This window comes from Asparagus officinalis, chromosome 5 (genome assembly GCF_001876935.1).
Source record: "Asparagus officinalis chromosome 5, Aspof.V1, whole genome shotgun sequence".
Classification (NCBI taxonomy): domain Eukaryota; kingdom Viridiplantae; phylum Streptophyta; class Magnoliopsida; order Asparagales; family Asparagaceae; genus Asparagus; species Asparagus officinalis.
In genome coordinates this window covers 62,527,567-62,539,790 of record NC_033798.1, presented here as the reverse complement: position 1 = coordinate 62,539,790, position 12,224 = coordinate 62,527,567, and positions in this window count along the sequence as shown.

The window sequence follows — 12,224 nt, the reverse complement described above, 5'->3', positions numbered from 1 at the left end:
GTTTGTTTGATTTTCTATTAGTGCTAAGAAAAAAAATACATCGAAACATAGAAAAAAATGAAAGTGAATCACAACATCATCCCTTACACAGCCCATAATTATCTTTTGTTGTTAACCATGGTAACAATTGATCATGTACGCTGCTAAAAAAAGTGGATCTTAACTCAAACTATACTTAATAATGATCATTTCAAAATACAACATACTATTTGAATAATACCAATAATATAGTTAGTCAATAACAAGTATAGTTCCTTTTGCCACCAATAGGAGGTTGCTTATGCTGATAAAATTTTGTAGATCTTTTCCAATTTAAAAACACATGTAGATATCACCCCTTTAATATTTACTGTAATATACAATTGCAGTGTTGCTTGGTGCAAAAGGACCTCTTAGCTTGAACTATGAGGCTCAGAGGCATATCCAAGACTGTTGAAGCATGCAAAAACATGATATAACCTCTTAGCTTGAACTATGAGGCTCAGAGGCATATCCAAGACTGTTGAAGCATGCAAAAACATGATATACTAGCAACAAAAGATTAAACAAAGAGGCATATCCAAGACTGTTGAAGCATGCAAAAACATGATATACTAGCAACAAAAGATTAAACAACTTGGCAACATGTGCATGCAGGATTTCCACACAAAATTCCCACCAAAATTTTCGCCAATGAATAATGAGAATATTATTATTTCCTCGCTGATTGGTTTTTTTAATAAGAAAATAATTTCTCGCAAAACAAAATCTTTTAGCGAGGAAGCTTTAAATTTGTCGCCATTAAATTTGGCGGGTTTTGCATATTTTTCGCCAAAATAATAATGAGGAAACTATTATTTCCTCGCTAATTGATTCTTTTAACGAGGAAAGGGTTCCTCGTAAAACAAAAAAAATTAGTGAGGAAACCTTCAATTTGTCGTCAATGAATTTGGTGGGTGTTGCACATTTTTCCACCAAATTAATAATGAGGAAACTATAATTTTCTTGCTAATAGGTTCTTTTTGAAAACAAAACGGTTCCTCATAAAAAAAAACTTTTAGCAAGAAAGCCTTAAATTTGTTGCTATTAAAATTGGCGGGTTTTGCACATTTTTCCGCTAAACTAATAATTAGGAAACTATTATTTCCTCGCTAATTGGTTTTTTTAACGAGGAAACAGTTCCTCGTAAAACAAAAAATTTAGCGAGGAAACCTTTAATTTTACGTCAATGAATTTGGCGGGTGTTGCAAATTTTTCCACCAAATTAATAGTGAGGAAACTATAATTTCCTCGCTAATAGGTTCTTTTTAACGAAGAAACGGTTCCTCGTAAAAACAAAAACTTTTAGCGAGGAGCCTTAAATTTATCACCATTAAAATTGGCGGGTTTTTTCCCCCGCCAAACTAATAATATGAGGAAACTATTATTTCCTCGCTAATTGATTCTTTTGATGAGGAAACGGTTCTTCGCAGATTATGGATCTTCAGCGAGGAAATCATACTTTGTCATTGTTATATTTGGCGGGTTTTCCTCTATTTTCTGCCAAAAGAACAGTGATGAAATGATTATTTCCTCGTTAAATGTGTATTTCACGATGAAAAAGTTCATCACCAAAATTTTATATTTCCTCGCCAATAAAATAATTAGTTAGGAGACCAAATCATGTTCATCTTTAGTGAGGAACTAAAATTTTCATCGTAGAAGGTGGTCTATTGTGAGGAAAATATATTCCTCATAGAAGACCTACTGATATTTACCGAGGAAACAATATTTTTCTCGTCGAAAGTGATATTTATTGAGGAAAATAATTTTCTCGCAAAAAATTGGTCGCTAAAAGACCTGTTTGTTGTAGTGAGGGTTCCGAGATATTCACCGGGAATATTCATCGGACCTTAATTAAGTAACCACCGTTCTTTAAGACTATAGCGCGAAAGATTGGGCATCACCCCTAATCTTAAGTTGGGCATCCCCCATGAGCTATATCTCATAATTACTTTCCTAGACACTAGTTAAAAGTTCGTTCTAAATACATCTCTTTTAACCGCTTTAGGTTTATTTATCTTTCACACTAACGCTATGTTAATGTCGGTCTCACCACTCTATGGTCAATAAACTCTTATTGTCATGTCTCACAAAGTTTAAAAATGAGTTTTTATAATAAAAACTATTCTCTAGTGAGATAGAGATATAAACTTTACAGAATATAATACCCAATTGTATTGACATCTACAATTGGGGCACAACCAACATATCATTATATGTAATGTAAAACTTATATAGAATGGTAGTGTATAACTAAAGAAAATAAAATGCAACTACACTAATTACATTTTAGCAAGCCATATGTAACTCCTTACGGTGCTTGCTCCCTTGCAAACTCTGTATTATTACAATCATATAAACATAGGACGTGCAAGCCCCATTTATAATGGAAAAACCATCTCGTAGGATGGGTAATAATATTATATTAAATATAAAGCAAAAGCTATAAATGAAATAACTAAACTAAGCAACCATAACCCCCCACACCCGAACAAGGGCCTATACCCGTAGGCATAGCCCATGATCGGTGAGCAAGTACCTAAACCCGTAGGCGTAGCCTATGCTCGGGGAGGGAAGAGGTCGTAAATAATTATTACATTTCTAACTTTATTACATAAATACAAAACATGCAAGAGAATAGTTGTCCACTACCATCCATAAACATAACATCCACGCAAGATGATAAATCATATAACATAATCAACATTAAGAAATATGTATCTATCTACTTATGCAACATATTGGAAACTAGATAGCATAAGGATTATCCAAACTCAAATACGACTAATAAGCTTCTAACATACAACTACACTAGTTACAATTAATTATTTTACAATTTATACAAGTGTTGTTTTACTCCTAAAAACTTATGAACCAAAAATCATATTTTTGAATCAACAACTTGTATAACTTATTACAAAATAACTTAAATTAATTAACTAGTTTCATCTAAACTAGAAATTAGAAGCAAGAATAAGGTCCTTCATGAGTTAGATGTACATATTAAGATTCAATTAGATGGAACCATGGCTCTGATACCATGAAGGAAATCATGCTATGTCTATATGCATAATACACAGCGGAAGACATGTATGAAAAAAAATATTAAGCATGTAGAGAGTATGAAATATTCATATGGACAGTCTAATTAAATCTAATATGATTCTTATTGTTAAGAGAGCATACAAGGTTTGAAAGTCATACTTTTGTAACGTGATTCGATAGTGAATCAAACAACCTTTAGCTTGCTCTCTTTGATGCAGAAAACTCATCGTAGTGGATCTCCAACTCTTTAGGTAAACCCGAAATCTATTGAATGCTGCTTAAGACGCGAGGCAAGATATCCACCCCGGGGTTCTAAAAATCCTACTACTTCCTCTTACTCAAAGATTGCTAGAGTTTAGTAAGAGGTATAGCTCTCTTGTTTTCTCTTATGGAAATTTAATTTTCATTAGCCTTTCATGAAGAGAGAGAGCTCATATTTATAGAGTGAAATGTGTTCATGACATGAATGACTCATCCTATGAGTCAGGCAATGAATCATAAAAAATTAATGATTAATCAAGTGAGTCATGCAATGAATCATCTTATGAATCATTACATTTCAAAACCATGTTCTAATAAACCATGTGCTCAAACCATACCACTAAGTGACTCATCTCACGACTTATTATACATGGTATGTGTATTTCATAAATGAGAATACCAAATTATTATTACTAATACAGTATTTTATAAATACGGTATATAATATTATTCCAATCTTTAACTAATTAGTCACTATATGACCAAATAAATCAAGAGTTGACCAAAAGTCAACTATTGACCAAAAAGTCAACTAGTTGACTAAAAGTTAACTTTATGGGAAAAATACTAGAATTCATTTCCTAAGCACATAGCATTCTGATTTTACCGATATACATAACCGTTTATGTGTATCCGGTAAAAAAATCATATATGCGTATCAATCATACGCATCACTCTATAAATTGTGTTTCATAGGATTCAAGTACGCGCTTGGTGTGACTCTAGGGCCCAACTCAAAAACTCGGTAGTGGATCATATCCACAAGTACAACAGAGGTGCTAGCTGCACATGAAGACTATCCGGGTATGAGTTGTGATAAAGGTCTGCAAGATGCTTATCCAATTTTATCAGGACCACTTAGTGATAATGCCGTACAGTCCGACCTTTTCGTCAAACCATGTCAAACTATTGAGTCTAGGGTATGGAAAACTGTCAAACCCTAATTGCTCAATTAGTGTTTGTTGATATTAAACTCATAACCTATAAGATCAAACTGACACTCAGTTTATCTTATTTATCTCGACCAAGGATTTCTAGGTTATAGTTATATCAAACAATCTTATGACATTAACCCCCTATACTGGGAGAGACGAATCCCATATTGGCATCTCAATATCTATTTATGTCTCGGGATGTACCCAACAAGAACCGTTATGCACAACTCGATGAGAACTGTGGTTAGGTAAAAGTCTAAGTACACCTATACTGACATGTAAGATATTGCACTCATGCCTCAGGCCAAGAGATTACTATGTACTATATCACTTGAGAACTTCTATTTGATAGTTAAGTATAATTACCAACTAGATATTCTCAGTGAGTCGTTCAGTCAACTCATTCATTAATGAGTCACCTGTATACTATATCTTGATGTCTCACCTCATTCATTAATGAGTCACCTGTATACTATATCTTGATGTCTCACATCAATGATCCAAGAGATGGATCATCATCCTACCAAAGGAGAAATAGAGTATACACTAGTCTTCCTAAAGTGATGATGTCTCATTTTAACACTTCATTAACTAGGAACATTTTAGAATATACGTTAACGACAAATCAGATCTCTTCATTACGATCATATCCGAAATGTCTGATAGTCTGGTATCATTCTAAGGACTTTATTTGTATGAAAATACCAGATAAATCTGACCAAAATAGCATACTATATATTATTTTGAACAAGGATGTTATATTCATATAGGTACTGTTACAATATACAATTATTACCTGCAGGGCACCTATATCTAACACTATATACATGCATGATTGTTGTTATGTTATCCTTAGGAATTATTTTATTAGACCATGCACTGTTATGGATCACTTACTTAGAGATTTCTTGAATTTGTACTTGACCTATAACTAATACGGGATAATTATATTCTAGGTTATCACGCATGACACTGACTTAAGTAATAAAGTGGTGGGGTTCAGCCACCGGAATTGTGGACTCTCCGGGTGTATGTCTTGAGTACACATTATGATGTGTACTATTAGGCCATATTTGGATTCTCTAGGACGGATCGCCTAGGGGGGTTATTGTTTGGTGTAATTTGGGGTAAGTAGGATAATTTTTAGGACTTTACTTTATGATGTTATTCATTGGGATAATGAGATTGTGATTTCACTTTAATGTGTTATTCATTGGGATAATGAAATTAGGATAATTACCCCTACTTTTCCAAAAATTATCCCACTTCTATACAAACTTTTTGTCTCAACCTCCAAAAATTACCTCATTCTTAACTTTGGGACAATCATGAAGAAAGTGGGATAATTTTGAAGCACTAATTTATTAAAAATCTAATATATGTTAATTGTATTATAATATATAATATATCTTAATTATATTATATTATAAAATTCTATTTTAACATAAGATAATTAAATATAATATAATATTATTTAATATAACATTATTACATCTTGGTTAATAATATTTCATATATTATAATATTAGTATTATATTATTATAATATTACTTTATACTGCGTATTAGATTGAGTAGAATGGTCTAGTACTTATTTCTCCTTAGTCTAGCTAATACGTCGCATACTTGCTCGCGTCCTGATCCCCAGTATTTTGGGAAGCGGGGCGTGACAAATATTTAACATATTAATAGTATATTATGATTATTTTAAATATTATATTTTAATAAGAAGACATGTCATCAATTATTCTACTTTAATTATAGTAATTACATAAAATAAAATATTATATTTTTAATAATAATATAATATGCTAAATAATATTATATTGAATTAAAAAATATTATAATATTTGATTAAATATTATATTATTGAAATATTATATTAAATATATTGTTTGTATATTATATTAATTATTATATAATATATCATATTATTATAATATATTATATTAAATTAATTAATAACATTAAATATAGTTATAAGTAATTAGTAATTATAATATAATATATTATAGTTTAGTATAAAGTAAAATAATGTATTACATTAGAATAACATACCAAATAATATGCTAAATCAATTAGGTAAATTAATTTAGACTAATTGATAGATAAATATTGTACTTTAATAAGATGCCACATCATCAATTATCCACATGAATTATCAAATCAAAGCTTTAAATTGTCTTATTATCCTAAATTGACCCACTTTACACCACTCAAAAATATCCCAAAGTGATAAAATTATTCTATTAGAACAATTATCCCACTTAGCCCCAACTTGTCCCAACCAATAACCCCCCCTAAGAGATAGAGAATTCATATTGTTATGTGGTCCCTTAGACTTGATAATATTATCATTTTCAATTTGATAATCTAGTATGCTTTGATGTGATGGTTAAGCTTTTATATTGCAAGTGCCACAAAATAAAAAACTACGGGTTTCTAGATTTCATTTAGGGAAATGATGATTATCTAGATAGGATCCGTATCTATTCACTATGATGAGAAAAATTTATTAGCAATCCCATGAAGTTATCCAACAGGCGGTTTTGGAAAAGTTTTTCAAAATCTATTTATTATCATATTTTTTATATTTCCAAAATGATTTTTATACATGGGGATTGTAATTTTTAGACGACCAAATAGGTGAATTGTCTTACTCATTAATTTGTCAAAAAGAAAATAAATTGATACTCAAAGGGGCTGAATGTAGGAAAATAATACTATTGAATAATTTTATCTCATATTAAGGAAGAGTTTATATGGATAGTTGGTCGGATATGGATTTAATTATTAATTAAAATTATCAATCAAGTTTAATTAAGAATTAGTTTGATTAGTAATTGGCTCTCGATAGAGACTCCATTGGTCTTACTAATGTCATTGTGAGAGGTCTAGTTGCAATATAATTCTATATTATCTATAATTGTTATTGATTGACTTTTTGAAATAATTCCACTTCAGCTAAAGTTGTTAACATGATGGATGACCTAAGCCTATCTAATTATATGTAGACAATACAGAAAATACAAAAAAGAAAACTAATATAGGAAATAAGTTTTGAAGGTCTTATCAATCTCCGTGTTGTATTGCATTCTCTCCATGATGAGTGGATTCGATTAAAAGTTTTTTCTTTTGAAGAAGCTTTTTTTTTTTTTTGAGATATCAGGACAACACTTGTGAAGAATTGGAAAATATTTTGAATATATATTCTTTTAATTTTTAAAATTTTGATTAAAATTTATTATACATATTTCTGACTATGTTTGCATATCGTACGTGTTTCCGAACAAGAGTCCCTTCGATATAAAATATTGTGATTGAATTAGACACGCGTACATTTCCTTAGTATCATTTGGAAATTCAAGTTGACCATACAGAGAACTAGAGGCGGAGGAAGATCTGAAGGCTAAATTCCACAAAATCCCGCAAGCAATAATTTTTCCAAACACCATCTGCGTTTTCAAACGCTAATATATTTCATATTTCTTTTGAATAGTATTTAAAGCTCGTCATTGATTAACTCGCGCGATTACCACCACGAGAAGCATACAATTTGACATCATAAAATGCAACAACTTGCTAATTTTAATTAGCAAACAACTTTAGAGAAGTCTCTGGCGCATAACCAGCTAATACTAATATAACAACAAGAGCTTAGTGACTTCGAATTCTAAACCTATAAGAGCATCTCCAATGGTATACTCTATATTTAGAGGGTTTGAAGAGAATATTCTTCAAGATTCTTCAAATATAGATGGTTTGTAAAAGTTGTGCTCCAATCGTGCCCTCTATATTTATATGAATTAATCTATCATTAACAAACTAATAATGTAAATAAAAAAATTAAAACTTATCATTTTTTGTACAAAAATTATACCTTTAGAACTGTCTCGCCGAAACATTTAAAATGAGATTAATGTTGAATATTTTTAGAGTCATTTTTATATTAGTTTATTGTAATATAATAAAATAAAAATATTCGTTAATGAAATATTTTTAAATTTAGTTTATTTTAAGACGATTCCTTGCTCGACATAGGAAAATCTAAGATCGGGAGGCTCACTTTGAACTTCGGAATGCACTCATTGAACATTTATGACAAAGACATGGTAATGGAATAATATAATTTTTTTTAAGCTTGATGTATTTTAAATTCTCTGTACTTCAACATTTCATAATGATAAATTTAAAATTAATATTAAAAGTATTAAATATTAGTCTCATTTTGAAGGTTTCGGCAAGACAATTTTAATGATATAATTTTTTATATAAAATAGACGAGTAAATTTAAAATTATATTAAGTTAAATAATTAGTTTAATTATATTTAAGGATACAATTGGTATTTATGAAAAGTAATAATGAGATGGGAAGGCAAAATTGGAATTAAAATATATGAATAGTATTATAGAGAGCACCCTCTATATGAGCCCAAACCCTTCAAATATAGAGGGTTACTGTAGCACCCTCTTAATATAGAGGGTGCTACAGTTGCACCATTGGAGCCAATGGTACTCCATTTATAGAGGAATGGAGTACCATTGGAGATGCTCTAACAGAAACTCTACTGCAAATGGTACGGAGCAGAACGCTGATGCATATATCAAACTTATTATGATAATTGTGTAGAGAACCTTGCCACTCCCTACCGCAGGTATCATAGAATTTTATCCCATCGCAAGCTCCCATTCTTCTCTGAAGGTCCAGAAAGCGATCCTCTGACTATCGGAGAAAAGTGGAGCGCCGCATCTACCAGCCTCCTCCTCCCCACCCGAACAAAAATCAAATAAACATTTCCTCCAAGCCAAACAATTAAATAGACTCCAGATGCACGCATTAAAGCCGTATCATCCCTGGGGAACTTGATCACCCGCGGTAGTCTCGACTCCAAATGGAAAGCAAGGATCGATCTGTCCATGAGCCAATACATTGAGCCGCCTACCACCAATGCAGGTCCGATCAGATTGCAAGTGCCTGCTCGCACATGCATTCACCTCTATTCTGTGCTTTGTCCATATGATCTCTGTTAAGATAGTGTATATCTCTATTTGTGTACATGCCCAGCACTCATGTTCATGTATTGTTTATTTATTTGAGAGGACCTTGTTCCTCTATTGAACCTTTTAGCTGTGTTCCTGACCATGAAGAACTTGTAACAACGGAGAAGGAGAAGTTTGCTGGAGAGAAATTTGAGGAAGAGTTGAGAGAGAGTGAGATTGAGATTGAGTTGAGGAGAAGAAATCAATTCATTTCATTCCTTATGATCTCAGCTTACATCTCCTCCTTTATACTATCGCTCAAAACAAAGAAAACAAGAAGCGTGCACAAAACGTGCACGGACTTAACAACTAACAAAACAGACTTAACTGTTTGTAACAAACTCTTAACTGTTTGTAACAAACTCTAAACATTTATTACAATAACCCTGGACTTAAAAGTATTGCATAACAGACCCCCAAGCCTTGTGGTTCGGTCCTCTTCCAGTATCCAAGTTTTCCAGCCCATCATCCAGTTTCAGGTTCACCTAGTTCCAGCTCACCCGACAGGTTCCATCCCTGACAATTCCCTTCCCCTTGAATTGGACCTTGTCTCAAGGTCAAAAGCAGGAAACCTCTTAACGAGATCCCAGTAAGATTCCCAAGTAGAATCCAAAGGAGAACGTTGCTTCCATTTGATTAAAACCTGTGACACCAACCTTTTCCCTTGAACTAATGATCTTCTATCTAAGATCTTTTCAGGTTCATCAACCAATTCAGCAACATAGCTAGGAGGATCATTTTGAAGGACAACATCAGTACATATCCTCTTCTTAAGTTGGGAAACATGAAACACAGGATGAATCTGTGCCAGGTTAGGAAGAGCCAACTTGTAGGCAACTTCACCAATTTTTTCTAAGATCTGGTAAGGGCCATAGTATTTAGGAGAGAGCTTATGAGTTTTGTAGGAAGAGACACTCAATTGTCTATAGGGTTGAAGCTTAAGAAATACCCATTCCCCAACATCAAAACTTCTATGGCTCCTATGCTTATCAGCAAACATCTTCATTTGTTCAGCGACCTTTTTCAAACTGTCCTTAAGAAATTGCAAAGTTATATCTCTAGAAAAAAGAGCTGCATCTACAGATTCCACCTTACAAGTCTTGGGAATATAGGAGAGCAAGGATGGAGGGGGCCGGCCATACACTGCTTCAAATGGTGTAGTATTGGTAGAAAGCTTCCATGTAGTGTTATACTAGAACTCAGCCAATGGAAACCATTTACTCCATTCTCCTGGGTTATGGCAACAAAAACACCTCAGATAACATTCCAGGTTTTTATTAGTTATTTTAGTTTGTCTATCAGTTTGGGGATGATATGCTGAGCTGAATTTGAGCTGGCTTCCCTGCAATTTAAAGAGCTCCTTCCAAAATAAGCTTGTGAACAAAGAGTCCCTGTCACTAACTATAGATTTAGGCATCCTATGTAGCTTGAACACTCCTTCAAAGAACATCTGGGAAACAGATTGAGCAGTGTAGGGATGTGCCAAGGCAAAGAAATGGGCATACTTTGATAACCTGTCAACCACAACAAATATCACAGACTGGGTTCCACTCTTTGGTAATTTTGTGATAAAATCCATGGATAAATCCTCCCAAATATACCCTGGAATAGGCGATGGTTGTAGAAGCCCTGGGGATGCAACATTCTCTCCCTTAGCTCTTTGACAGGTATCACAAGCTTGGACATGTGATTGGACGTCTTTTTTCATTCCCTTCCAGTAAAAAACCCTCCTCAATTTATGTAGTGTTCTGGTAATTCCAGAATGTCCTGCAGAAGGACTATCATGATGTTCTTTGAATAAAGTGGTTTTCAACCTTTGAGCATTTGGACTAAGTAAAATTCTTCCCTTATAGTAATAAATCCCCTCTTTTCTGGAGTACTCCTCAGTGCTCAGTTGCCCTTGTTGTAGCTTCTCATCAAGCTCCCTGAAGAAAACATCATTAGTACATAAGGCTTTGATCTCCTTCAACCAGTCACTATTGACCATAGAAATGGCTGAAATTTCTTCTTCATCTTCATGAATTCTGGACAACCCATCTGCAACTTTATTCATTCTTCCTGGTTTGTATTCATAATATAATCATATCCATGTAGCTTCGCAAGCCACCTGTTCCGAACTCCTGCATGAATCCTTTGCTCCAAAATGTATTTGAGACTCTGATGGTCAGTTCTTATCACAAAGCTTCTACCAAGTAAATATTGTTGCCACTTTCTAGTAGAGATAATTATAGCTAGTAACTCTTTCTCATAAGTGGATAGTGTAGCATTTCTCCCTTTCAAGGCAAAACTAAAATATGCTATTGGTCTTTCCCTCTGCATCAACACAGCCCCAATTCTAGTTCCAGATGCATCACATTCAATCACAAATGGTAAATTGAAGTCAGGCATAGCTAGGACTGGAGAGTTTGTTAGTGCCATCTTCAAAGATTTAAAAGCAGCCTCTGCATTTGGATTCTAACCAAATTGACCCTTCTTCAAGAGATGTGTTAGGGGCTGAGCAATTGTTCCAAAATTCTTGATGAATTTTCTGTAATATCCTGCTAGGCCTAGGAACCCTCTCAACCCCTTGAGTGATTTAGGTAAAGGCTACTCAATGATAGCCTGAATTTTATTGGGGTCTACACTAACCCCTTCTGGTGACACAATGTGCCCCAGATATTCAACTTGTGTTTGTCCAAAACTGCATTTGGACATCTTGGCAACTAGCTGATGGTCCTTCATAATCTGGAATACTTGTTTCAAATGCACCAAATGATCTTGCCAACCTTTGCTATATACCAGGATGTCATCAAAGAAAACCAACACAGACCTCCTGCGTAACTTTTTAAAAATGGTGTTCATGAGAGCCTGGAATGTTGAAGGAGCATTTGTGAGACCAAAAGGCATAACCAAGAACTCAAAGTGTCCACCATGAGTTCTAAA